General features: G+C 33.9%; 25 non-coding genes across 25 annotated transcripts; all 25 read right to left on the bottom strand.

The window, feature by feature from the left end:
- Window positions 1-402: 402 nt before the first annotated feature.
- Window positions 403-474, bottom strand: TRNAP-UGG (transfer RNA proline (anticodon UGG)). The gene has a single exon. It is a non-coding gene; the product is annotated as a tRNA-Pro (tRNA).
- A 790-nt stretch (window positions 475-1,264) lies between these two features.
- Window positions 1,265-1,336, bottom strand: TRNAP-UGG (transfer RNA proline (anticodon UGG)). The gene has a single exon. It is a non-coding gene; the product is annotated as a tRNA-Pro (tRNA).
- A 794-nt stretch (window positions 1,337-2,130) lies between these two features.
- On the bottom strand, window positions 2,131-2,202 carry TRNAP-UGG (transfer RNA proline (anticodon UGG)). Its single transcript has one exon. It is a non-coding gene; the product is annotated as a tRNA-Pro (tRNA).
- A 1,658-nt stretch (window positions 2,203-3,860) lies between these two features.
- TRNAP-UGG (transfer RNA proline (anticodon UGG)) lies at window positions 3,861-3,932 on the bottom strand. The gene has a single exon. It is a non-coding gene; the product is annotated as a tRNA-Pro (tRNA).
- A 758-nt stretch (window positions 3,933-4,690) lies between these two features.
- Window positions 4,691-4,762, bottom strand: TRNAP-UGG (transfer RNA proline (anticodon UGG)). Its single transcript has one exon. It is a non-coding gene; the product is annotated as a tRNA-Pro (tRNA).
- Window positions 4,763-5,556: 794 nt separating this feature from the next.
- TRNAP-UGG (transfer RNA proline (anticodon UGG)) lies at window positions 5,557-5,628 on the bottom strand. Its single transcript has one exon. It is a non-coding gene; the product is annotated as a tRNA-Pro (tRNA).
- A 790-nt stretch (window positions 5,629-6,418) lies between these two features.
- Window positions 6,419-6,490, bottom strand: TRNAP-UGG (transfer RNA proline (anticodon UGG)). Its single transcript has one exon. It is a non-coding gene; the product is annotated as a tRNA-Pro (tRNA).
- A 1,660-nt stretch (window positions 6,491-8,150) lies between these two features.
- TRNAP-UGG (transfer RNA proline (anticodon UGG)) lies at window positions 8,151-8,222 on the bottom strand. Its single transcript has one exon. It is a non-coding gene; the product is annotated as a tRNA-Pro (tRNA).
- Window positions 8,223-9,012: 790 nt separating this feature from the next.
- TRNAP-UGG (transfer RNA proline (anticodon UGG)) lies at window positions 9,013-9,084 on the bottom strand. The gene has a single exon. It is a non-coding gene; the product is annotated as a tRNA-Pro (tRNA).
- A 796-nt stretch (window positions 9,085-9,880) lies between these two features.
- Window positions 9,881-9,952, bottom strand: TRNAP-UGG (transfer RNA proline (anticodon UGG)). The gene has a single exon. It is a non-coding gene; the product is annotated as a tRNA-Pro (tRNA).
- A 594-nt stretch (window positions 9,953-10,546) lies between these two features.
- Window positions 10,547-10,618, bottom strand: TRNAP-UGG (transfer RNA proline (anticodon UGG)). Its single transcript has one exon. It is a non-coding gene; the product is annotated as a tRNA-Pro (tRNA).
- Window positions 10,619-12,478: 1,860 nt separating this feature from the next.
- Window positions 12,479-12,550, bottom strand: TRNAP-UGG (transfer RNA proline (anticodon UGG)). Its single transcript has one exon. It is a non-coding gene; the product is annotated as a tRNA-Pro (tRNA).
- Window positions 12,551-14,205: 1,655 nt separating this feature from the next.
- On the bottom strand, window positions 14,206-14,277 carry TRNAP-UGG (transfer RNA proline (anticodon UGG)). Its single transcript has one exon. It is a non-coding gene; the product is annotated as a tRNA-Pro (tRNA).
- A 794-nt stretch (window positions 14,278-15,071) lies between these two features.
- TRNAP-UGG (transfer RNA proline (anticodon UGG)) lies at window positions 15,072-15,143 on the bottom strand. Its single transcript has one exon. It is a non-coding gene; the product is annotated as a tRNA-Pro (tRNA).
- Window positions 15,144-15,933: 790 nt separating this feature from the next.
- TRNAP-UGG (transfer RNA proline (anticodon UGG)) lies at window positions 15,934-16,005 on the bottom strand. Its single transcript has one exon. It is a non-coding gene; the product is annotated as a tRNA-Pro (tRNA).
- A 794-nt stretch (window positions 16,006-16,799) lies between these two features.
- TRNAP-UGG (transfer RNA proline (anticodon UGG)) lies at window positions 16,800-16,871 on the bottom strand. The gene has a single exon. It is a non-coding gene; the product is annotated as a tRNA-Pro (tRNA).
- A 789-nt stretch (window positions 16,872-17,660) lies between these two features.
- On the bottom strand, window positions 17,661-17,732 carry TRNAP-UGG (transfer RNA proline (anticodon UGG)). The gene has a single exon. It is a non-coding gene; the product is annotated as a tRNA-Pro (tRNA).
- A 795-nt stretch (window positions 17,733-18,527) lies between these two features.
- TRNAP-UGG (transfer RNA proline (anticodon UGG)) lies at window positions 18,528-18,599 on the bottom strand. Its single transcript has one exon. It is a non-coding gene; the product is annotated as a tRNA-Pro (tRNA).
- A 790-nt stretch (window positions 18,600-19,389) lies between these two features.
- On the bottom strand, window positions 19,390-19,461 carry TRNAP-UGG (transfer RNA proline (anticodon UGG)). The gene has a single exon. It is a non-coding gene; the product is annotated as a tRNA-Pro (tRNA).
- A 1,655-nt stretch (window positions 19,462-21,116) lies between these two features.
- On the bottom strand, window positions 21,117-21,188 carry TRNAP-UGG (transfer RNA proline (anticodon UGG)). The gene has a single exon. It is a non-coding gene; the product is annotated as a tRNA-Pro (tRNA).
- Window positions 21,189-21,981: 793 nt separating this feature from the next.
- TRNAP-UGG (transfer RNA proline (anticodon UGG)) lies at window positions 21,982-22,053 on the bottom strand. Its single transcript has one exon. It is a non-coding gene; the product is annotated as a tRNA-Pro (tRNA).
- Window positions 22,054-22,846: 793 nt separating this feature from the next.
- Window positions 22,847-22,918, bottom strand: TRNAP-UGG (transfer RNA proline (anticodon UGG)). The gene has a single exon. It is a non-coding gene; the product is annotated as a tRNA-Pro (tRNA).
- Window positions 22,919-24,572: 1,654 nt separating this feature from the next.
- On the bottom strand, window positions 24,573-24,644 carry TRNAR-UCG (transfer RNA arginine (anticodon UCG)). The gene has a single exon. It is a non-coding gene; the product is annotated as a tRNA-Arg (tRNA).
- A 1,655-nt stretch (window positions 24,645-26,299) lies between these two features.
- On the bottom strand, window positions 26,300-26,371 carry TRNAP-UGG (transfer RNA proline (anticodon UGG)). The gene has a single exon. It is a non-coding gene; the product is annotated as a tRNA-Pro (tRNA).
- A 793-nt stretch (window positions 26,372-27,164) lies between these two features.
- Window positions 27,165-27,236, bottom strand: TRNAP-UGG (transfer RNA proline (anticodon UGG)). Its single transcript has one exon. It is a non-coding gene; the product is annotated as a tRNA-Pro (tRNA).
- Window positions 27,237-27,403: the final 167 nt, after the last annotated feature.

Below are 27,403 nucleotides of genomic sequence, written 5' to 3'. Positions count from 1 at the left end.
TAAGCCACTCAGGGTTACTTAGACAAAAGAAAGGTAAGAGAAAACCCTGTAATTTCATTTTGACAGTTTTTTTGTTTGTCAAAATGAGACTTTTAAGCCACTCAAGGTTACTTAGACAAAATGGAATCTATAGTGTACCTAATATACCACCAAATGCTTGACATTTTACTAAGTTTGCATAAGTATATGCCTGTAAAAGATGGGCTCATCCGGGATTTGTACCACGGATCTCTCGCACCCTAAGCAAGAATTATACCCCTTGACCAACGAGCCCACTGTGCATGTCTTTTTTATGTATATTAATGAAATTGTAAGTAAACCTGTTTGTATACATTAGTGAGTATTTTAAAATGCTATTAAATACTATCAGATATTAATGACTATAAAAGTACATGAAAACATGGGCTCGTCCGGGATTTGAACCCGAGACCTCTCGCACCCAAAGCGAGAATCATACCCCTAGACCAACGAGCCAACTGCGTAATTGCTTCTCATTCAGATTTTACCATTTTTAAAGTAAAACTCAAATTATTTAAGAAAAAATGCAAAAAGCTAGAGCAAACACACAATTTCATTTAAATGAAGATGTAACATTTTAAAAATAACAACTTAAAACAAAAAAATGTGTATGTAGTATTGCGAAAATAATAACTTAAGGTTACTTGTTATCCAAGTATGCATATTTAAAATGTGCAGTGCCAAGATTTAGAGGTCCCAATAGAGTTTGGACTTTTTTGATAGTTGGAACCTAAGACTTGTCACATACTGTGTGCAACTCAAGCATGCAGACCTAGAAGAAAGACAAAATAAACACCTGCAATTTATTGTTGATCTTTTTGTTAGTCATAATGAGACTATTCTTTTAAGCCACTCAGGGTTACTTAGACAAAAGAAAGGTAAGAGAAAAACCTGTAATTTCATTTTGACAGTTTTTTGTTTGTCAAAATGAGACTTTTAAGCCACTCAAGGTTACTTAGACAAAATGGAATCTATAGTTTACCCAATATACCACCAAATGCTTGACATTTTACTAAGTATGCATAAGTATATACCTGTAAAAGATGGGCTCATCCGGGATTTGTACCAGGGATCTCTCGCACCCTAAGCAAGAATTATACCCCTTGACCAACGAGCTCACTGTGCATGTCTTTTTTATGTATATTAATGAAATTGTAAGTAAACCTGTTTGTATACATTAGTGAGTATTTTAAAATGCTATTAAATACTATCAGATATTAAGGACTATAAAAGTACATGAAAACATAGGCTCGTCCGGGATTTGAACCCGAGACCTCTCGCACCCAAAGCGAGAATCATACCCCTAGACCAACGAGCCAACTGCGTAATGGCTTCTCATTCAGATTTTACCATTTTTAAAGTAAAACTCAAATTATTTAAGAAAAAATGCAAAAAGCTGGAGCAAACACACAATTTCATTTAAATGAAGATGTAACATTTTAAAAATAACATAACAACTTAAAACAAAAAATGTGTATGTAGTATTGCGAAAATAATAACTTAAGGTTACTTGTCATCCAAGTATGCATATTTAAAATGTGCAGTGCCAAGATTTAGAGGTCCCAATAGAGTTTGGACCTTTTTGATAGTTGGAACCTAAGACTTGTCACATACTGTGTGCAACTCAAGCATGCAGACCCAGAAGAAAGATAAAATAAACACATGCAATTTATTGTTGATCTTTTTGCTAGTCATAATGAGACTATTCTTTTAAGCCACTCAGGGTTACTTAGATAAAAGAAAGGTAAGAGAAAAACCTGTAATTTCATTTTGACAGTTTTTTGTTTGTCAAACTGAGACTTTTAAGCCACTCAAGGTTACTTAGACAAAATGGAATCTATAGTTTACCCAATATACCACCAAATGCTTGACATTTTACTAAGTATGCATAAGTATATACCTGTAAAAGATGGGCTCATCCGGGATTTGTACCAGGGATCTCTCGCACCCTAAGCAAGAATTATACCCCTTGACCAACGAGCCCACTGTGCATGTCTTTTTTATGTATATTAATGAAATTGTAAGTAAACCTGTTTGTATACATTAGTGAGTATTTTAAAATGCTATTAAATACTATCAGATATTAAGGACTATAAAAGTACATGAAAACATAGGCTCGTCCGGGATTTGAACCCGAGACCTCTCGCACCCAAAGCGAGAATCATACCCCTAGACCAACGAGCCAACTGCGTAATGGCTTCTCATTCAGATTTTACCATTTTTAAAGTAAAACTCAAATTATTTAAGAAAAAATGAAAAAAGCTGGAGCAAACACACAATTTCATTTAATGAAGATGTAACATTTTAAAAATAACATAACAACTTAAAACAAAAAATGTGTATGTAGTATTGCGAAAATAATAACTGAAGGTTACTTGTCATCCAAGTATGCATATTTAAAATGTGCAGTGCCAAGATTTAGAGGTCCCAATAGAGTTTGGACCTTTTTGATAGTTGGAACCTAAGACTTGTCACATACTGTGTGCAACTCAAGCATGCAGACCCAGAAGAAAGACAAAATAAACACCTGCAATTTATTGTTGATCTTTTTGTTAGTCATAATGAGACTATTCTTTTAAGCCACTCAGGGTTACTTAGACAAAAGAAAGGAAAGAGAAAAACCTGTAATTTCATTTTGACAGTTTTTTGTTTGTCAAAATGAGACTATTAAGCCACTGAAGGTTACTTAGACAAAATGGAATCTATAGTTTACCCAATATACCACCAAATGCTTGACATTTTACTAAGTATGCATAAGTATGTACCTGTAAAAGATGGGCTCATCCGGGATTTGAACCCGGGACCTCTCGCACCCAAAGCGAGAATTATACCCCTTGACCAACGAACCCACTGTGCATGTCTTTTTTATGTATATTAATGAAATTGTAAGTAAACCTGTTTGTATACATTAGTGAGTATTTTAAAATGCTATTAAATACTATCAGATATTAAGGACTATAAAAGTACATGAAACCATGGGCTCGTTCAGGATTTGAACCCAAGACCTCTCGCACCCAAAGCGAGAATCATACCCATAGACCAACGAGCCAACTGCATAATGGCTTCTCATTCAGATTTTACCATTTTTAAAGTAAAACTCAAATTATTTAAGAAAAAATGCAAAAAGCTGGAGCAAACACACAATTTCATTTAATGAAGATGTAACATTTTAAAAATAACATAACAACTTAAAACAAAAAAAGTGTATGTAGTATTGCGAAAATAATAACTGAAGGTTACTTGTTATCCAAGTATGCATATTTAAAATGTGCTGTGCCAAGATTTAGAGGTCCCAATAGAGTTTGGACTTTTTTGATAGTTGGAACCTAAGACTTGTCACATACTGTGTGCAACTCAAGCATGCAAACCCAGAAGAAAGACAAAATAAACACCTGCAATTTATTGTTGATCTTTTTGTTAGTCATAATGAGACTATTCTTTTAAGCCACTCAGGGTTACTTAGACAAAAGAAAGGTAAGAGAAAAACCTGTAATTTCATTTTGACAGTGTTTTGTTTGTCAAAATGAGACTTTTAAGCCACTCAAGTTACCTTAGACAAAATGGAATCTATAGTTTACCCAATATACCACCAAATGCTTGACATTTTACTAAGTATGCATAAGTATATACCTGTAAAAGATGGGCTCATCCGGGATTTGTACCAGGGATCTCTCGCACCCTAAGCAAGAATTATACTCCTTGACCAACGAGCCCACTGTGCATGTCTTTTTTATGTATATTAATGAAATTCTTAGTAAACCTGTTTGTATACATTAGTGAGTAATTTAAAATGCTATTAAATACTATCAGATATTAAGGACTATAAAAGTACATGAAAACATGGGCTCGTCCGGGATTTGAACCCGGGACCTCTCGCACCCAAAGCGAGAATCATAATCCTAGACCAACGAGCCAACTGCATAATGACTTCTCATTCAGATTTTACCATTTTTAAAGTAAAACTCAAATTATTTAAGAAAAAATGCAATGAAGATGTAACATTTTAAAAATAACAACTTAAAACAAAAAAATGTGTATGTAGTATTGCGAAAAAAATAACTTAAGGTTACTTGTTATCCAAGTATGCATATTTAAAATGTGCAGTGCCAAGATTTAGAGGTCCCAATAAAGTTTGGACTTTTTTGATAGTTGGAACCTAAGACTTGTCACATACTGTGTGCAACTCAAGCATGCAGACCCAGAAGAAAGACAAAATAAACACCTGCAATTTATTGTTGATCTTTTTGTTTGTCATAATGAGACTATTCTTTTAAGCCACTCAGGGTTACTTAGACAAAAGAAAGGTAAGAGAAAAACCTGTAATTTCATTTTGACAGTTTTTTGTTTGTCAAAATGAGACTTTTAAGCCACTCAAGGTTACTTAGACAAAATGGAATCTATAGTTTACCCAATATACCACCAAATGCTTGACATTTTACTAAGTATGCATAAGTTTATACCTGTAAAAGATGGGCTCATCCGGGATTTGTACCAGGGATCTCTCGCACCCTAAGCAAGAATTATACCCCTTGACCAACGAGCCCACTGTGCATGTCTTTTTTATGTATATTAATGAAATTGTAAGTTTACCTGTTTGTATACATTAGTGAGTATTTTAAAATGCTATTAAATACTATCAGATATTAAGGACTATAAAAGTATATGAAACCATGGGCTCGTCTGGGATTTGAACCCGGGACCTCTCGCACCCAAAGCAAGAATCATACCCCTAGACCAACGAGCCAACTGCATAATAAACTCTCATTCAGATTTTACCATTTTTAAAGTAAAACTCAAATTATTTAAGAAAAAATGCAAAAAGCTGGAGCAAACACACAATTTCATTTAATGAAGATGTAACGTTTTAAAAATAACATAACAACTTAAAACAACAAAATGTGTATGTAGTATTGCGAAAATAATAACTTAAGGTTACTTGTTATCCAAGTATGCATATTTAAAATGTGCAGTGCCAAGATTTAGAGGTCCCAATAGAGTTTGGACTTTTTTGATAGTTGGAACCTAAGACTTGTCACATACTGTTTGCAACTCAAGCATGCAGACCCAGAAGAAAGACAAAATAAACACCTGCAATTTATTGTTGATCTTTTTGTTAGTCATAATGAGACTATTCTTTTAAGCCACTCAGGGTTACTTAGACAAAAGAAAGGTAAGAGAAAAACCTGTAATTTCATTTTGACAGTGTTTTGTTTGTCAAAATGAGACTTTTAAGCCACTCAAGGTACCTTAGACAAAATGGAATCTATAGTTTACCCAATATACCACCAAATGCTTGACATTTTACTAAGTATGCATAAGTATATACCTGTAAAAGATGGGCTCATCCGGGATTTGTACCAGGGATCTCTCGCACCCTAAGCAAGAATTATACCCCTTGACCAACGAGCTCACTGTGCATGTCTTTTTTATGTATATTAATGAAATTGTAAGTAAACCTGTTTGTATACATTAGTGAGTATTTTAAAATGCTATTAAATACTATCAGATATTAAGGACTATAAAAGTACATGAAAACATAGGCTCGTCCGGGATTTGAAACCGAGACCTCTCGCACCCAAAGCGAGAATCATACCCCTAGACCAACGAGCCAACTGCGTAATGGCTTCTCATTCAGATTTTACCATTTTTAAAGTAAAACTCAAATTATTTAAGAAAAAATGCAAAAAGCTGGAGCAAACACACAATTTCATTTAAATGAAGATGTAACATTTTAAAAATAACAACTTAAAACAAAAAAATGTGTATGTAGTATTGCGAAAATAATAACTTAAGGTTACTTGTTATCCAAGTATGCATATTTAAAATGTGCAGTGCCAAGATTTAGAGGTCCCAATAGAGTTTGGACTTTTTTGATAGTTGGAACCTAAGACTTGTCACATACTGTGTGCAACTCAAGCATGTAGACCCAGAAGAAAGACAAAATAAACACCTGCAATTTATTGTTGTTCTTTTTGTTAGTCATAATGAGACTATTCTTTTAAGCCACTCAGGGTTACTTAGACAAAAGAAAGGTAAGAGAAAAACCTGTAATTTCATTTTGACAGTTTTTTGTTTGTCAAAATGAGACTTTTAAGCCACTCAAGGTTACTTAGACAAAATGGAATCTATAGTTTACCCAATATACCACCAAATGCTTGACATTTTACTAAGTATGCATAAGTATATACCTGTAAAAGATGGGCTCATCCGGGATTTGTACCAGGGATCTCTCGCACCCTAAGCAAGAATTATACCCCTTGACCAACGAGCCCACTGTGCATGTCTTTTTTATGTATATTAATGAAATTGTAAGTAAACCTGTTTGTATACATTAGTGAGTATTTTAAAATGCTATTAAATACTATCAGATATTAAGGACTATAAAAGTACATGAAAACATAGGCTCGTCCGGGATTTGAACCCGAGACCTCTCGCACCCAAAGCGAGAATCATACCCCTAGACCAACGAGCCAACTGCGTAATGGCTTCTCATTCAGATTTTACCATTTTTAAAGTAAAACTCAAATTATTTAAGAAAAAATGCAAAAAGCTGGAGCAAACACACAATTTCATTTAAATGAAGATGTAACATTTTAAAAATAACATAACAACTTAAAACAAAAAATGTGTATGTAGTATTGCGAAAATAATAACTTAAGGTTACTTGTCATCCAAGTATGCATATTTAAAATGTGCAGTGCCAAGATTTAGAGGTCCCAATAGAGTTTGGACCTTTTTGATAGTTGGAACCTAAGACTTGTCACATACTGTGTGCAACTCAAGCATGCAGACCCAGAAGAAAGACAAAATAAACACCTGCAATTTATTGTTGATCTTTTTGTTAGTCATAATGAGACTATTCTTTTAAGCCACTCAGGGTTACTTAGGCAAAAGAAAGGTAAGAGAAAAACCTGTAATTTCATTTTGACAGTTTTTTGTTTGTCAAAATGAGACTATTAAGCCACTGAAGGTTACTTAGACAAAATGGAATCTATAGTTTACCCAATATACCACCAAATGCTTGACATTTTACTAAGTATGCATAAGTATGTACCTGTAAAAGATGGGCTCATCCGGGATTTGAACCCGGGACCTCTCGCACCCAAAGCGAGAATTATACCCCTTGACCAACGAACCCACTGTGCATGTCTTTTTTATGTATATTAATGAAATTGTAAGTAAACCTGTTTGTATACATTAGTGAGTATTTTAAAATGCTATTAAATACTATCAGATATTAAGGACTATAAAAGTACATGAAACCATGGGCTCGTTCAGGATTTGAACCCAAGACCTCTCGCACCCAAAGCGAGAATCATACCCATAGACCAACGAGCCAACTGCATAATGGCTTCTCATTCAGATTTTACCATTTTTAAAGTAAAACTCAAATTATTTAAGAAAAAATGCAAAAAGCTGGAGCAAACACACAATTTCATTTAATGAAGATGTAACATTTTAAAAATAACATAACAACTTAAAACAAAAAATGTGTATGTAGTATTGCGAAAATAATAACTGAAGGTTACTTGTTATCCAAGTATGCATATTTAAAATGTGCTGTGCCAAGATTTAGAGGTCCCAATAGAGTTTGGACTTTTTTGATAGTTGGAACCTAAGACTTGTCACATACTGTGTGCAACTCAAGCATGCAAACCCAGAAGAAAGACAAAATAAACACCTGCAATTTATTGTTGATCTTTTTGTTAGTCATAATGAGACTATTCTTTTAAGCCACTCAGGGTTACTTAGACAAAAGAAAGGTAAGAGAAAAACCTGTAATTTCATTTTGACAGTGTTTTGTTTGTCAAAATGAGACTTTTAAGCCACTTTTTTGTACCTTAGACAAAATGGAATCTATAGTTTACCCAATATACCACCAAATGCTTGACATTTTACTAAGTATGCATAAGTATATACCTGTAAAAGATGGGCTCATCCGGGATTTGTACCAGGGATCTCTCGCACCCTAAGCAAGAATTATACCCCTTGACCAACGAGCCCACTGTGCATGTCTTTTTTATGTATATTAATGAAATTCTTAGTAAACCTGTTTGTATACATTAGTGAGTAATTTAAAATGCTATTAAATACTATCAGATATTAAGGACTATAAAAGTACATGATAACATGGGCTCGTCCGGGATTTGAACCCGGGACCTCTCGCACCCAAAGCGAGAATCATAATCCTAGACCAACGAGCCAACTGCATAATGACTTCTCATTCAGATTTTACCATTTTTAAAGTAAAACTCAAATTATTTAAGAAAAAATGCAAAAAGCTGGAGCAAACACACAATTTCATTTAAATGAAGATGTAACATTTTAAAAATAACAACTTAAAACAAAAAAATGTGTATGTAGTATTGCGAAAAAAATAACTTAAGGTTACTTGTTATCCAAGTATGCATATTTAAAATGTGCAGTGCCAAGATTTAGAGGTCCCAATAAAGTTTGGACTTTTTTGATAGTTGGAACCTAAGACTTGTCACATACTGTGTGCAACTCAAGCATGCAGACCCAGAAGAAAGACAAAATAAACACCTGCAATTTATTGTTGATCTTTTAGTTTGTCATAATGAGACTATTCTTTTAAGCCACTCAGGGTTACTTAGACAAAAGAAAGGTAAGAGAAAAACCTGTAATTTCATTTTGACAGTTTTTTGTTTGTCAAAATGAGACTTTTAAGCCACTCAAGGTTACTTAGACAAAATGGAATCTATAGTTTACCCAATATACCACCAAATGCTTGACATTTTACTAAGTATGCATAAGTTTATACCTGTAAAAGATGGGCTCATCCGGGATTTGTACCAGGGATCTCTCGCACCCTAAGCAAGAATTATACCCCTTGACCAACGAGCCAACTGTGCATGTCTTTTTTATGTATATTAATGAAATTGTAAGTAAACCTGTTTGTATACATTAGTGAGTATTTTAAAATGCTATTAAATACTATCAGATATTAAGGACTATAAAAGTATATGAAACCATGGGCTCGTCTGGGATTTGAACCCGGGACCTCTCGCACCCAAAGCAAGAATCATACCCCTAGACCAACGAGCCAACTGCATAATAAACTCTCATTCAGATTTTACCATTTTTAAAGTAAAACTCAAATTATTTAAGAAAAAATGCAAAAAGCTGGAGCAAACACACAATTTCATTTAAATGAAGATGTAACATTTTAAAAATAACATAACAACTTAAAACAAAAAAATGTGTATGTAGTATTGCGAAAATAATAACTTAAGGTTACTTGTTATCCAAGTATGCATATTTAAAATGTGCAGTGCCAAGATTTGGAGGTCCCAATAGAGTTTGGACTTTTTTGATAGTTGGAACCTAAGACTTGTCACATACTGTGTGCAACTCAAGCATGCAGACCCAGAAGAAAGACAAAATAAACACCTGCAATTTATTGTTGATCTTTTTGTTAGTCATAATGAGACTATTCTTTTAAGCCACTCAGGGTTACTTAGACAAAAGAAAGGTAAGAGAAAAACCTGTAATTTCATTTTGACAGTGTTTTGTTTGTCAAAATGAGACTTTTAAGCCACTTTTTTGTACCTTAGACAAAATGGAATCTATAGTTTACCCAATATACCACCAAATGCTTGACATTTTACTAAGTATGCATAAGTATATACCTGTAAAAGATGGGCTCATCCGGGATTTGTACCAGGGATCTCTCGCACCCTAAGCAAGAATTATACCCCTTGACCAACGATCCCACTGTGCATGTCTTTTTTATGTATATTAATGAAATTGTAAGTAAACCTGTTTGTATACATTAGTGAGTATTTTAAAATGCTATTAAATACTATCAGATATTAAGGACTATAAAAGTACATGAAAACATAGGCTCGTCCGGGATTTGAACCCGAGACCTCTCGCAACCAAAGCGAGAATCATACCCCTAGACCAACGAGCCAACTGCGTAATGGCTTCTCATTCAGATTTTACCATTTTTAAAGTAAAACTCAAATTATTTAAGAAAAAATGCAAAAAGCTGGAGCAAACACACAATTTCATTTAAATGAAGATGTACCATTTTAAAAATAACATAACAACTTAAAACAACAAAATGTGTATGTAGCATTGCGAAAATAATAACTTAAGGTTACTTGCTATCCAAGTATGCATATTTAAAATGTGCAGTGCCAAGATTTAGAGGTCCCAATAGAGTTTGGACTTTTTTGATAGTTGGAACCTAAGACTTGTCACATACTGTGTGCAACTCAAGCATGCAGACCCAGAAGAAAGACACAATAAACACCTGCAATTTATTGTTGATCTTTTTGTTAGTCATAATGAGACTATTCTTTTAAGCCACTCAGGGTTACTTAGACAAAAGAAAGGTAAGAGAAAAACCTGTAATTTCATTTTGACAGTTTTTTGTTTGTCAAAATGAGACTATTAAGCCACTCAAGGTTACTTAGACAAAATGGAATCTATAGTTTACCCAATATACCACCAAATGCTTGACATTTTACTAAGTATGCATAAGTATGTACCTGTAAAAGATGGGCTCATCCGGGATTTGAACCCGGGACCTCTCGCACCCAAAGCGAGAATTATACCCCTTGACCAACGAGCCCACTGTGCATGTCTTTTTTATGTATATTAATGAAATTGTAAGTAAACCTGTTTGTATACATTAGTGAGTATTTTAAAATGCTATTAAATACTATCAGATATTAAGGACTATAAAAGTACATGAAACCATGGGCTCGTCCAGGATTTGAACCCAAGACCTCTCGCACCCAAAGCGAGAATCATACCCATAGACCAACGAGCCAACTGCATAATGGCTTCTCATTCAGATTTTACCATATTTAAAGTAAAACTCAAATTATTTAAGAAAAAATGCAAAAAGCTGGAGCAAACACACAATTTCATTTAATGAAGATGTAACATTTTAAAAATAACATAACAACTTAAAACAAAAAATGTGTATGTAGTATTGCGAAAATAATAACTGAAGGTTACTTGTTATCCAAGTATGCATATTTAAAATGTGCTGTGCCAAGATTTAGAGGTCCCAATAGAGTTTGGACTTTTTTGATAGTTGGAACCTAAGACTTGTCACATACTGTGTGCAACTCAAGCATGCAAACCCAGAAGAAAGACAAAATAAACACCTGCAATTTATTGTTGATCTTTTTGTTAGTCATAATGAGACTATTCTTTTAAGCCACTCAGGTTTACTTAGACAAAAGAAAGGTAAGAGAAAAACCTGTAATTTCATTTTGACAGTGTTTTGTTTGTCAAAATGAGACTTTTAAGCCACTCAAGGTACCTTAGACAAAATGGAATCTATAGTTTACCCAATATACCACCAAATGCTTGACATTTTACTAAGTATGCATAAGTATATACCTGTAAAAGATGGGCTCATCCGGGATTTGTACCAGGGATCTCTCGCACCCTAAGCAAGAATTATACCCCTTGACCAACGAGCCCACTGTGCATGTCTTTTTTATGTATATTAATGAAATTCTAAGTAAACCTGTTTGTATACATTAGTGAGTATTTTAAAATGCTATTAAATACTATCAGATATTAAGGACTATAAAAGTACATGAAAACATGAGCTCGTCCGGGATTTGAACCCGCGACCTCTCGCACCCAAAGCGAGAATCATAATCCTAGACCAACGAGCCAACTGCGTAATGGCTTCTCATTCAGATTTTACCATTTTTAAAGTAAAACTCAAATTATTTAAGAAAAAATGCAAAAAGCTGGAGCAAACACACAATTTCATTTAAATGAAGATGTAACATTTTAAAAATAACATAATAACTTAAAACAAAAAAATGTGTATGTAGTATTGCGAAAATAATAACTTAAGGTTACTTGTTATCCAAGTATGCATATTTAAAATGTGCAGTGCCAAGATTTGGAGGTCCCAATAGAGTTTGGACTTTTTTGATAGTTGGACCAAAGACTTGTCACATACTGTGTGCAACTCAAGTATGCAGACCCAGAAGAAAGACAAAATAAACACCTGCAATTTATTGTTGATCTTTTTGTTAGTCATAATGAGACTATTCTTTTAAGCCACTCAGGGTTACTTAGACAAAAGAAAGGTAAGAGAAAAACCTGTAATTTCATTTTGACAGTTTTTTGTTTGTCAAAATGAGACTTTTAAGCCACTCAAGGTACCTTAGACAAAATGGAATCTATAGTTTACCCAATATACCACCAAATGCTTGACATTTTACTAAGTATGCATAAGTATATACCTGTAAAAGATGGGCTCATCCGGGATTTGTACCAGGGATCTCTCGCACCCTAAGCAAGAATTATACCCCTTGACCAACGAGCCCACTGTGCATGTCTTTTTTATGTATAGTAATGAAATTGTAAGTAAACCTGTTTGTATACATTAGTGAGTATTTTAAAATGCTATTAAATACTATCAGATATTAAGGACTATAAAAGTACATGAAAACATGGGCTCGTCCGGGATTTGAACCCGGGACCTCTCACACCCAAAGCGAGAATCATACCCCTAGACCAACGAGCCAACTGCGTAATGGCTTTTCATTCAGATTTTACCATTTTTAAAGTAAAACTCAAATTATTTAAGAAAAAATGCAAAAAGCTGGAGCAAACACACAATTTCATTTAATGAAGATGTAACATTTTAAAAATAACAACTTAAAACAAAAAAATGTGTATGTAGTATTGCAAAAATAATAACTTAAGGTTACTTGTTATCCAAGTATGCATATTTAAAATGTGCAGTGCCAAGATTTAGAGGTCCCAATAAAGTTTGGACTTTTTTGATAATTAGAACCTAAGACTTGTCACATACTGTGTGCAACTCAAACATGCAGACCCAGAAGAAAGACAAAATAAACACCAGCAATTTATTGTTGATCTTTTTGTTAGTCATAATGAGACTATTCTTTTAAGCCACTCAGGGTTACTTAGACAAAAGAAAGGTAAGAGAAAAATCTGTAATTTCATTTTTACAGTTTTTTGTTTGTCAAAATGAGACTTTTAAGCCACTCAAGGTACCTTAGACAAAATGGAATCTATAGTTTACCCAATATACCACCAAATGCTTGACATTTTACTAAGTATGCATAAGTTTATACCTGTAAAAGATGGGCTCATCCGGGATTTGTACCAGGGATCTCTCGCACCCTAAGCAAGAATTATACCCCTTGACCAACGATCCCACTGTGCATGTCTTTTTTATGTATATTAATGAAATTGTAAGTAAACCTGTTTGTATACATTAGTGAGTATTTTAAAATGCTATTAAATACTATCAGATATTAAGGACTATAAAAGTATATGAAACCATGGGCTCGTCCAGGATTTGAACTCGGGACCTCTCCCACCCAAAGCGAGAATCATACCCCTAGACCAACGAGCCAACTGCATAATAAACTCTCATTCAGATTTTACCATTTTTAAAGTAAAACTCAAATTATTTAAGAAAAAATGCAAAAAGCTGGAGCAAACACACAATTTCATTTAATGAAGATGTAACGTTTTAAAAATAACATAACAACTTAAAACAACAAAATGTGTATGTAGTATTGCGAAAATAATAACTTAAGGTTACTTGCTATCCAAGTATGCATATTTAAAATGTGCAGTGCCAAGATTTAGAGGTCCCAATAGAGTTTGGACTTTTTTGATAGTTGGAACCTAAGACTTGTCACATACTGTTAGCAACTCAAGCATGCAGACCCAGAAGAAAGACAAAATAAACACCTGCAATTTATTGTTGATCTTTTTGTTAGTCATAATGAGACTATTCTTTTAAGCCACTCAGGGTTACTTAGACAAAAGAAAGGTAAGAGAAAAACCTGTAATTTCATTTTGACAGTTTTTTGTTTGTCAAAATGAGACTTTATAGCCACTCAAGGTTACTTAGACAAAATGGAATCTATAGTGTACCCAATATACCACCAAATGCTTGACATTTTACTAAGTTTGCATAAGTATATGCCTGTAAAAGATGGGCTCATCCGGGATTTGTACCAGGGATCTCTCGCACCCTAAGCAAGAATTATACCCCTTGAGCAACGAGCCCACTGTGCATGTCTTTTTTATGTATATTAATGAAATTGTAAGTAAACCTGTTTGTATACATTAGTGAGTATTTTAAAATGCTATTAAATACTATCAGATATTAAGGACTATAAAAGTACATGAAAACATAGGCTCGTCCGGGATTTGAACCCGAGACCTCTCGCACCCAAAGCGAGAATCATACCCCTAGACCAACGAGCCAACTGCGTAATGGCTTCTCATTCAGATTTTACCATTTTTAAAGTAAAACTCAAATTATTTAAGAAAAAATGCAAAAAGCTGGAGCAAACACACAATTTCATTTAAATGAAGATGTAACATTTTAAAAATAACATAACAACTTAAAACAAAAAAATATGTATGTAGTATTGCGAAAATAATAACTTACGGTTACTTGTTATCCAAGTATGCATATTTAAAATGTGCAGTGCCAAGATTTGGAGGTCCCAATAGAGTTTGGACTTTTTTGATAGTTGGACCAAAGACTTGTCACATACTGTGTGCAACTCAAGTATGCAGACCCAGAAGAAAGACAAAATAAACACCTGCAATTAATTGTTGATCTTTTTGTTAGTCATAATGAGACAATTCTTTTAAGCCACTCAGGGTTACTTAGACAAAAGAAAGGTAAGAGAAAAACCTGTAATTTCATTTTGACAGTTTTTTGTTTGTCAAAATGAGACTTTTAAGCGACTCAAGGTACCTTAGACAAAATGGAATCTATAGTTTACCCAATATACCACCAAATGCTTGACATTTTACTAAGTATGCATAAGTATATACCTGTAAAAGATGGGCTCATCCCGGATTTGTACCAGGGATCTCTCGCACCCTAAGCAAGAATTATACCCCTTGACAAACGAGCCCACTGTGCATGTCTTTTTTATGTATAGTAATGAAATTGTAAGTAAACCTGTTTGTATACATTAGTGAGTATTTTAAAATGCTATTAAATACTATCAGATATTAAGGACTATAAAAGTACATGAAAACATGGGCTCGTCCGGGATTTGAACCCGGGACCTCCCACACCCAAAGTGAGAATCATACCCCTAGACCAACGAGCCAACTGCGTAAGGGCTTTTCATTCAGATTTTACCATTTTTAAAGTAAAACTCAAATTATTTAAGAAAAAATGCAAAAAGCTGGAGCAAACACACAATTTCATTTAAATGAAGATGTAACATTTTAAAAATAACAACTTAAAACAAAAAAATGTGTATGTAGTATTGCGAAAATAATAACTTAAGGTTACTTGTTATCCAAGTATGCATATTTAAAATGTGCAGTGCCAAGATTTAGAGGTCCTAATAAAGTTTGGACTTTTTTGATAATTGGAACCTAAGACTTGTCACATACTGTGTGCAACTCAAGCATGCAGACCCAGAAGAAAGACAAAATAAACACCTGCAATTTATTGTTGATCTTTTTGTTAGTCATAATGAGACTATTCTTTTAAGCCACTCAGGGTTACTTAGACAAAAGAAAGGTAAGAGAAAAACCTGTAATTTCATTTTGACAGTTTTTTGTTTGTCAAAATGAGACTTTTAAGCCACTCAAGGTTACTTAGACAAAATGGAATCTATAGTTTACCCAATATACCACCAAATGCTTGACATTTTACTAAGTATGCATAAGTATATACCTGTAAAAGATGGGCTCATCCGGGATTTGTACCAGGGATCTCTCGCACCCTAAGCAAGAATTATACCCCTTGACCAACGAGCCCACTGTGCATGTCTTTTTTATGTATATTAATGAAATTGTAAGTAAACCTGTTTGTATACATTAGTGAGTATTTTAAAATGCTATTAAATACTATCAGATATTAAGGACTATAAAAGTACATAAAAACATAGGCTCGTCCGGGATTTGAACCCGAGACCTCTCGCACCCAAAGCGAGAATCATACCCCTAGACCAACGAGCCAACTGCGTAATGGCTTCTCATTCAGATTTTACCATTTTTAAAGTAAAACTCAAATTATTTAAGAAAAAATGCAAAAAGCTGGAGCAAACACACAATTTCATTTAAATGAAGATGTAACATTTTAAAAATAACATAACAACTTAAAACAAAAAAATGTGTATGTAGTATTGCGAAAATAATAACTTAAGGTTACTTGTTATCCAAGTATGCATATTTAAAATGTGCAGTGCCAAGATTTGGAGGTCCCAATAGAGTTTGGACTTTTTTGATAGTTGGACCAAAGACTTGTCACATACTGTGTGCAACTCAAGTATGCAGACCCAGAAGAAAGACAAAATAAACACCTGCAATTTATTGTTGATCTTTTTGTTAGTCATAATGAGACTATTCTTTTAAGCCACTCAGGGTTACTTAGACAAAAGAAAGGTAAGAGAAAAACCTGTAATTTCATTTTGACAGTTTTTTGTTTGTCAAAATGAGACTTTTAAGCCACTCAAGGTACCTTAGACAAAATGGAATCTATAGTTTACCCAATATACCACCAAATGCTTGACATTTTACTAAGTATGCATAAGTATATACCTGTAAAAGATGGGCTCATCCGGGATTTGTACCAGGGATCTCTCGCACCCTAAGCAAGAATTATACCCCTTGACCAACGAGCCCACTGTGCATGTCTTTTTTATGTATAGTAATGAAATTGTAAGTAAACCTGTTTGTATACATTAGTGAGTATTTTAAAATGCTATTAAATACTATCAGATATTAAGGACTATAAAAGTACATTAAAACATGGGCTCATCCGGGATTTGAACCCGGGACCTCTCACACCCAAAGCGAGAATCATACCCCTAGACCAACGAGCCAACTGCGTAATGGCTTTTCATTCAGATTTTACCATTTTTAAAGTAAAACTCAAATTATTTAAGAAAAAATGCAAAAAGCTGGAGCAAACACACAATTTCATTTAATGAAGATGTAACATTTTAAAAATAACAACTTAAAACAAAAAAATGTGTATGTAGTATTGCAAAAATAATAACTTAAGGTTACTTGTTATCCAAGTATGCATATTTAAAATGTGCAGTGCCAAGATTTAGAGGTCCCAATAAAGTTTGGACTTTTTTGATAATTAGAACCTAAGACTTGTCACATACTGTGTGCAACTCAAACATGCAGACCCAGAAGAAAGACAAAATAAACACCAGCAATTTATTGTTGATCTTTTTGTTAGTCATAATGAGACTATTCTTTTAAGCCACTCAGGGTTACTTAGACAAAAGAAAGGTAAGAGAAAAATCTGTAATTTCATTTTGACAGTTTTTTGTTTGTCAAAATGAGACTTTTAAGCCACTCAAGGTACCTTAGACAAAATGGAATCTATAGTTTACCCAATATACCACCAAATGCTTGACATTTTACTAAGTATGCATAAGTATATGCCTGTAAAAGATGGGCTCATCCGGGATTTGTACCAGGGATCTCTCGCACCCTAAGCAAGAATTATACCCCTTGACCAACGAGCCCACTGTGCATGTCTTTTTTATGTATATTAATGAAATTGTAAGTAAACCTGTTTGTATACATTAGTGAGTATTTTAAAATGCTATTAAATACTATCAGATATTAAGGACTATAAAAGTATATGAAACCATGGGCTCATCCGGGATTTGAACCCGGGACCTCTCGCACCCAAAGCAAGAATCATACCCCTAGACCAACGAGCCAACTGCATAATAAACTCTCATTCAGATTTTACCATTTTTAAAGTAAAACTCAAATTATTTAAGAAAAAATGCAAAAAGCTGGAGAAAACACACAATTTCATTTAATGAAGATGTAACGTTTTAAAAATAACATAACAACTTAAAACAACAAAATGTGTATGTAGTATTGCGAAAATAATAACTTAAGGTTACTTGTTATCCAAGTATGCATATTTAAAATGTGCAGTGCCAAGATTTAGAGGTCCCAATAGAGTTTGGACTTTTTTGATAGTTGGAACCTAAGACTTGTCACCTACTGTTTGCAACTCAAGCATGCAGACCCAGAAGAAAGACAAAATAAACACCTGCAATTTATTGTTGATCTTTTTGTTAGTCATAATGAGACTATTCTTTTAAGCCACTCAGGGTTACTTAGACAAAAGAAAGGTAAGAGAAAACCCTGTAATTTCATTTTGACAGTTTTTTTGTTTGTCAAAATGAGACTTTTAAGCCACTCAAGGTTACTTAGACAAAATGGAATCTATAGTGTACCTAATATACCACCAAATGCTTGACATTTTACTAAGTTTGCATAAGTATATGCCTGTAAAAGATGGGCTCATCCGGGATTTGTACCACGGATCTCTCGCACCCTAAGCAAGAATTATACCCCTTGACCAACGAGCCCACTGTGCATGTCTTTTTTATGTATATTAATGAAATTGTAAGTAAACCTGTTTGTATACATTAGTGAGTATTTTAAAATGCTATTAAATACTATCAGATATTAAGGACTATAAAAGTACATGAAAACATGGGCTCGTCTGGGATTTGAACCCGGGACCTCTCGCACCCAAAGCGAGAATCATACCCCTAGACCAACGAGCCAACTGCGTAATGGCTTTTCATTCAGATTTTACCATTTTTAAAGTAAAACTCAAATTATTTAAGAAAAAATGCAAAAAGCTGGAGCAAACACACAATTTCATTTAAATGAAGATGTAACATTTTAAAAATAACAACTTAAAACAAAAAAATGTGTATGTAGTATTGCGAAAATAATAACTTAAGGTTACTTGTTATCCAAGTATGCATATTTAAAATGTGCAGTGCCAAGATTTAGAGGTCCCAATAGAGTTTGGACTTTTTTGATAGTTGGAACCTAAGACTTGTCACATACTGTGTGCAATTCAAGCATGCAGACCCAGAAGAAAGACAAAATAAACACCTGCAATTTATTGTTGATCTTTTTGTTAGTCATAATGAGACTATTCTTTTAAGCCACTCAGGGTTACTTAGACAAAAGAAAGGTAAGAGGAAAACCTGTAATTTCATTTTGACAGTTTTTTGTTTGTCAAAATGAGACTTTTAAGCCACTCAAGGTTACTTAGACAAAATGGAATCTATAGTTTACCCAATATACCACCAAATGCTTGACATTTTACTAAGTATGCATAAGTATATACCTGTAAAAGATGGGCTCATCCGGGATTTGTACCAGGGATCTCTCGCACCCTAAGCAAAAATTTTACCCCTTGACCAACGAGCCCACTGTGCATGTCTTTTTTATGTATATTAATGAAATTGTAAGTAAACCTGTTTGTATACATTAGTGAGTATTTTAAAATGCTATTAAATACTATCAGATATTAAGGACTATAAAAGTACATGAAAACATAGGCTCGTCCGGGATTTGAACCCGAGACCTCTCGCACCCAAAGCGAGAATCATACCCCTAGACCAACGAGCCAACTGCGTAATAGCTTCTCATTCAGATTTTACCATTTTTAAAGTAAAACTCAAATTATTTAAGAAAAAATGCAAAAAGCTGGAGCAAACACACAATTTCATTTAAATGAAGATGTAACATTTTAAAAATAACATAACAACTTAAAACAAAAAATGTGTATGTAGTATTGCGAAAATAATAACTTAAGGTTACTTGTCATCCAAGTATGCATATTTAAAATGTGCAGTGCCAAGATTTAGAGGTCCCAATAGAGTTTGGACCTTTTTGATAGTTGGAACCTAAGACTTGTCACATACTGTGTGCAACTCAAGCATGCAGACCCAGAAGAAAGACAAAATAAACACCTGCAATTTATTGTTGATCTTTTTGTTAGTCATAATGAGACTATTCTTTTAAGCCACTCAGGGTTACTTAGACAAAAGAAAGGTAAGAGAAAACCTGTAATTTCATTTTGACAGTTTTTTGTTTGTCAAAATGAGACTTTATAGCCACTCAAGGTTACTTAGACAAAATGGAATCTATAGTGTACCCAATATACCACCAAATGCTTGACATTTTACTAAGTTTGCATAAGTATATGCCTGTAAAAGATGGGCTCATCCGGGATTTGTACCAGGGATCTCTCGCACCCTAAGCAAGAATTATACCCCTTGACCAACGAGCCCACTGTGCATGTCTTTTTTATGTATATTAATGAAATTGTAAGTAAACCTGTTTGTATACATTAGTGAGTATTTTAAAATGCTATTAAATACTATCAGATATTAAGGACTATAAAAGTACATGAAAACATGGGCTCGTCTCGGATTTGAACTCTGGACCTCTCGCACCCAAAGCGAGAATCATACCCCTAGACCAACGAGCCAACTGCGTAATGGCTTTTCATTCAGATTTTACCATTTTTAAAGTAAAACTCAAATTATTTAAGAAAAAATGCAAAAAGCTGGAGCAAACACACAATTTCATTTAAATGAAGATGTAACATTTTAAAAATAACAACTTAAAACAAAAAAATGTGTATGTAGTATTGCGAAAATAATAACTTAAGGTTACTTGTTATCCAAGTATGCATATTTAAAATGTGCAGTGCCAAGATTTAGAGGTCCCAATAGAGTTTGGACTTTTTTGATAGTTGGAACCTAAGACTTGTCACATACTGTGTGCAATTCAAGCATGCAGACCCAGAAGAAAGACAAAATAAACACCTGCAATTTATTGTTGATCTTTTTGTTAGTCATAATGAGACTATTCTTTTAAGCCACTCAGGGTTACTTAGACAAAAGAAAGGTAAGAGGAAAACCTGTAATTTCATTTTGACAGTTTTTTGTTTGTCAAAATGAGACTTTTAAGCCACTCAAGGTTACTTAGACAAAATGGAATCTATAGTTTACCCAATATACCACCAAATGCTTGACATTTTACTAAGTATGCATAAGTATATACCTGTAAAAGATGGGCTCATCCGGGATTTGTACCAGGGATCTCTCGCACCCTAAGCAAAAATTATACCCCTTGACCAACGAGCCCACTGTGCATGTCTTTTTTATGTATATTAATGAAATTGTAAGTAAACCTGTTTGTATACATTAGTGAGTATTTTAAAATGCTATTAAATACTATCAGATATTAAGGACTATAAAAGTACATGAAAACATAGGCTCGTCCGGGATTTGAACCCGAGACCTCTCGCACCCAAAGCGAGAATCATACCCCTAGACCAACGAGCCAACTGCATAATGGCTTCTCATTCAGATTTTACCATTTTTAAAGTAAAACTCAAATTATTTAAGAAAAAATGCAAAAAGCTGGAGCAAACACACAATTTCATTTAAATGAAGATGTAACATTTTAAAAATAACATAACAACTTAAAACAAAAAATGTGTATGTAGTATTGCGAAAATAATAACTTAAGGTTACTTGTCATCCAAGTATGCATATTTAAAATGTGCAGTGCCAAGATTTGGAGGTCCCAATAGAGTTTGGACCTTTTTGATAGTTGGAACCTAAGACTTGTCACATACTGTGTGCAACTCAAGCATGCAGACCCAGAAGAAAGACAAAATAAACACCTGCAATTTATTGTTGATCTTTTTGTTAGTCATAATGAGACTATTCTTTTAAGCCACTCAGGGTTACTTAGACAAAAGAAAGGTAAGAGAAAACCTGTAATTTCATTTTGACAGTTTTTTGTTTGTCAAAATGAGACTTTTAAGCCACTCAAGGTTACTTAGACAAAATGGAATCTATAGTTTACCCAATATACCACCAAATGCTTGACATTTTACTAAGTATGCATAAGTATATACCTGTAAAAGATGGGCTCATCCGGGATTTGTACCAGGGATCTCTCGCACCCTAAGCAAGAATTATACCCCTTGACCAACGAGCCCACTGTGCATGTCTTTTTTATGTATATTAATGAAATTGTAAGTAAACCTGTTTGTATACATTAGTGAGTATTTTAAAATGCTATTAAATACTATCAGATATTAAGGACTATAAAAGTACATGAAAACATAGGCTCGTCCGGGATTTGAACCCGAGACCTCTCGCACCCAAAGCGAGAATCATACCCCTAGACCAACGAGCCAACTGCATAATGGCTTCTCATTCAGATTTTACCATTTTTAAAGTAAAACTCAAATTATTTAAGAAAAAATGCAAAAAGCTGGAGCAAACACACAATTTCATTTAAATGAAGATGTAACATTTTAAAAATAACATAACAACTTAAAACAAAAAATGTGTATGTAGTATTGCGAAAATAATAACTTAAGGTTACTTGTCATCCAAGTATGCATATTTATAATGTGCAGTGCCAAGATTTAGAGGTCCCAATAGAGTTTGGACCTTTTTGATAGTTGGACCAAAGACTTGTCACATACTGTGTGCAACTCAAGCATGCAGACCCAGAAGAAAGACAAAATAAACACCTGCAATTTATTGTTGATCTTTTTGTTAGTCATAATGAGACTATTCTTTTAAGCCACTCAGGGTTACTTAGACAAAAGAAAGGTAAGAGAAAAACCTGTAATTTCATTTTGACAGTTTTTTGTTTGTCAAAATGAGACTATTAAGCCACTCAAGGTTACTTAGACAAAATGGAATCTATAGTTTACCCAATATACCACCAAATGCTTGACATTTTACGAAGTATGCATAAGTATGTACCTGTAAAAGATGGGCTCATCTGGGATTTGAACCCGGGACCTCTCGCACCCAAAGCGAGAATTATACCCCTTGACCAACGAGCCCACTGTGCATGTCTTTTTTATGTATATTAATGAAATTGTAAGTAAACCTGTTTGTATACATTAGTGAGTATTTTAAAATGCTATTAAATACTATCAGATATTAAGGACTATAAAAGTACATGAAAACATACGCTCGTCCGGGATTTGAACCCGAGACCTCTCGCACCCAAAGCGAGAATCATACCCCTAGACCAACGAGCCAACTGCATAATGGCTTCTCATTCAGATTTTACCATTTTTAAAGTAAAACTCAAATTATTTAAGAAAAAATGCAAAAAGCTGGAGCAAACACACAATTTCATTTAAATGAAGATGTAACATTTTAAAAATAACATAACAACTTAAAACAAAAAATGTGTATGTAGTATTGCGAAAATAATAACTTAAGGTTACTTGTCATCCAAGTATGCATATTTAAAATGTGCAGTGCCAAGATTTGGAGGTCTCAATAGAGTTTGGACTTTTTTGATAGTTGGACCAAAGACTTGTCACATACTGTGTGCAACTCAAGTATGCAGACCCAGAAGAAAGACAAAATAAACACCTGCAATTTATTGTTGATCTTTTTGTTAGTCATAATGAGACTATTCTTTTAAGCCACTCAGGGTTACTTAGACAAAAGAAAGGTAAGAGAAAAACCTGTAATTTCATTTTGACAGTTTTTTGTTTGTCAAAATGAGACTTTTAAGCCACTCAAGGTACCTTAGACAAAATGGAATCTATAGTTTACCCAATATACCACCAAATGCTTGACATTTTACTAAGTATGCATAAGTATATACCTGTAAAAGATGGGCTCATCCGGGATTTGTACCAGGGATCTCTCGCACCCTAAGCAAGAATTATACCCCTTGACCAACGAGCCCACTGTGCATGTCTTTTTTATGTATAGTAATGAAATTGTAAGTAAACCTGTTTGTATACATTAGTGAGTATTTTAAAATGCTATTAAATACTATCAGATATTAAGGACTATAAAAGTACATGAAAACATGGGCTCTTCCGGGATTTGAACCCGGGACCTCCCACACCCAAAGCGAGAATCATACCCCTAGACCAACGAGCCAACTGCGTAATGGCTTTTCATTCAGATTTTACCATTTTTAAAGTAAAACTCAAATTATTTAAGAAAAAATGCAAAAAGCTGGAGCAAACACACAATTTCATTTAATGAAGATGTAACATTTTAAAAATAACAACTTAAAACAAAAAAATGTGTATGTAGTATTGCGAAAATAATAACTTAAGGTTACTTGTTATCCAAGTATGCATATTTAAAATGTGCAGTACCAAGATTTGGAGGTCCCAATAGAGTTTGGACCTTTTTGATAGTTGGAACCTAAGACTTGTCACATACTGTGTGCAACTCAAGCATGCAGACCCAGAAGAAAGACAAAATAAACACCTGCAATTTATTGTTGATCTTTTTGTTAGTCATAATGAGACTATTCTTTTAAGCCACTCAGGGTTACTTAGACAAAAGAAAGGTAAGAGAAAAACCTGTAATTTCATTTTGACAGTTTTTTGTTTGTCAAAATGAGACTTTTAAGAAACTCAAGGTACCTTAGACAAAATGGAATCTATAGTTTACCCAATATACCACCAAATGCTTGACATTTTACTAAGTATGCATAAGTATATACCTGTAAAAGATGGGCTCATCCGGGATTTGTACCAGGGATCTCTCGCACCCTAAGCAAAAATTATACCCCTTGACCAACGAGCCCACTGTGCATGTCTTTTTTATGTATATTAATGAAATTGTAAGTAAACCTGTTTGTATACATTAGTGAGTATTTTAAAATGCTATTAAATACTATCAGATATTAAGGACTATAAAAGTATATGAAACCATGGGCTCGTCCGGGATTTGAACCCGGGACCTCTCGCACCGAAAGCGAGAATCATACCCCTAGACCAACGAGCCAACTGCATAATAAACTCTCATTCAGATTTTACCATTTTTAAAGTAAAACTCAAATTATTTAAGAAAAAATGCAAAAAGCTGGAGCAAACACACAATTTCATTTAAATGAAGATGTAACATTTTAAAAATAACATAACAACTTAAAACAAAAAATGTGTATGTAGTATTGCGAAAATAATAACTTAAGGTTACTTGTCATCCAAGTATGCATATTTAAAATGTGCAGTGCCAAGATTTGGAGGTCCCAATAGAGTTTGGACTTTTTTGATAGTTGGACCAAAGACTTGTCACATACTGTGTGCAACTCAAGTATGCAGACCCAGAAGAAAGACAAAATAAACACCTGCAATTTATTGTTGATCTTTTTGTTAGTCATAATGAGACTATTCTTTTAAGCCACTCAGGGTTACTTAGACAAAAGAAAGGTAAGAGAAAAACCTGTAATTTCATTTTGACAGTTTTTTGTTTGTCAAAATGAGACTTTATAGCCACTCAAGGTTACTTAGACAAAATGGAATCTATAGTGTACCCAATATACCACCAAATGCTTGACATTTTACTAAGTTTGCATAAGTATATGCCTGTAAAAGATGGGCTCATCCGGGATTTGTACCAGGGATCTCTCGCACCCTAAGCAAGAATTATACCCCTTGACCAACGAGCCCACTGTGCATGTCTTTTTTATGTATATTAATGAAATTGTAAGTAAACCTGTTTGTATACATTAGTGAGTATTTTAAAATGCTATTAAATACTATCAGATATTAAGGACTATAAAAGTACATGAAAACATGGGCTCGTCTCGGATTTGAACCCTGGACCTCTCGCACCCAAAGCGAGAATCATACCCCTAGACCAACGAGCCAACTGCGTAATGGCTTTTCATTCAGATTTTACCATTTTTAAAGTAAAACTCAAATTATTTAAGAAAAAATGCAAAAAGCTGGAGCAAACACACAATTTCATTTAAATGAAGATGTAACATTTTAAAAATAACAACTTAAAACAAAAAAATGTGTATGTAGTATTGCGAAAATAATAACTTAAGGTTACTTGTTATCCAAGTATGCATATTTAAAATGTGCAGTGCCAAGATTTAGAGGTCCCAATAGAGTTTGGACTTTTTTGATAGTTGGAACCTAAGACTTGTCACATACTGTGTGCAATTCAAGCATGCAGACCCAGAAGAAAGACAAAATAAACACCTGCAATTTATTGTTGATCTTTTTGTTAGTCATAATGAGACTATTCTTTTAAGCCACTCAGGGTTACTTAGACAAAAGAAAGGTAAGAGGAAAACCTGTAATTTCATTTTGACAGTTTTTTGTTTGTCAAAATGAGACTTTTAAGCCACTCAAGGTTACTTAGACAAAATGGAATCTATAGTTTACCCAATATACCACCAAATGCTTGACATTTTACTAAGTATGCATAAGTATATACCTGTAAAAGATGGGCTCATCCGGGATTTGTACCAGGGATCTCTCGCACCCTAAGCAAAAATTATACCCCTTGACCAACGAGCCCACTGTGCATGTCTTTTTTATGTATATTAATGAAATTGTAAGTAAACCTGTTTGTATACATTAGTGAGTATTTTAAAATGCTATTAAATACTATCAGATATTAAGGACTATAAAAGTACATGAAAACATAGGCTCGTCCGGGATTTGAACCCGAGACCTCTCGCACCCAAAGCGAGAATCATACCCCTAGACCAACGAGCCAACTGTGTAATGGCTTCTCATTCAGATTTTACCATTTTTAAAGTAAAACTCAAATTATTTAAGAAAAAATGCAAAAAGCTGGAGCAAACACACAATTTCATTTAAATGAAGATGTAACATTTTAAAAATAACATAACAACTTAAAACAAAAAATGTGTATGTAGTATTGCGAAAATAATAACTTAAGGTTACTTGTCATCCAAGTATGCATATTTAAAATGTGCAGTGCCAAGATTTGGAGGTCCCAATAGAGTTTGGACCTTTTTGATAGTTGGAACCTAAGACTTGTCACATACTGTGTGCAACTCAAGCATGCAGACCCAGAAGAAAGACAAAATAAACACCTGCAATTTATTGTTGATCTTTTTGTTAGTCATAATGAGACTATTCTTTTAAGCCACTCAGGGTTACTTAGACAAAAGAAAGGTAAGAGAAAACCTGTAATTTCATTTTGACAGTTTTTTGTTTGTCAAAATGAGACTTTTAAGCCACTCAAGGTTACTTAGACAAAATGGAATCTATAGTTTACCCAATATACCACCAAATGCTTGACATTTTACTAAGTATGCATAAGTATATACCTGTAAAAGATGGGCTCATCCGGGATTTGTACCAGGGATCTCTCGCACCCTAAGCAAGAATTATACCCCTTGACCAACGAGCCCACTGTGCATGTCTTTTTTATGTATATTAATGAAATTGTAAGTAAACCTGTTTGTATACATTAGTGAGTATTTTAAAATGCTATTAAATACTATCAGATATTAAGGACTATAAAAGTACATGAAAACATAGGCTCGTCCGGGATTTGAACCCGAGACCTCTCGCACCCAAAGCGAGAATCATACCCCTAGACCAACGAGCCAACTGCATAATGGCTTCTCATTCAGATTTTACCATTTTTAAAGTAAAACTCAAATTATTTAAGAAAAAATGCAAAAAGCTGGAGCAAACACAAGAATTATACCCCTTGACCAACGAGCCCACTGTGCATGTCTTTTTTATGTATATTAATGAAATTGTAAGTAAACC

This window comes from Pseudophryne corroboree, chromosome 3 (assembly GCF_028390025.1).
Source record: "Pseudophryne corroboree isolate aPseCor3 chromosome 3, aPseCor3.hap2, whole genome shotgun sequence".
In the NCBI taxonomy this organism is placed as follows: Eukaryota; Metazoa; Chordata; class Amphibia; order Anura; family Myobatrachidae; genus Pseudophryne; species Pseudophryne corroboree.
This window is presented reverse-complemented; position numbering and strand designations above follow the sequence as displayed.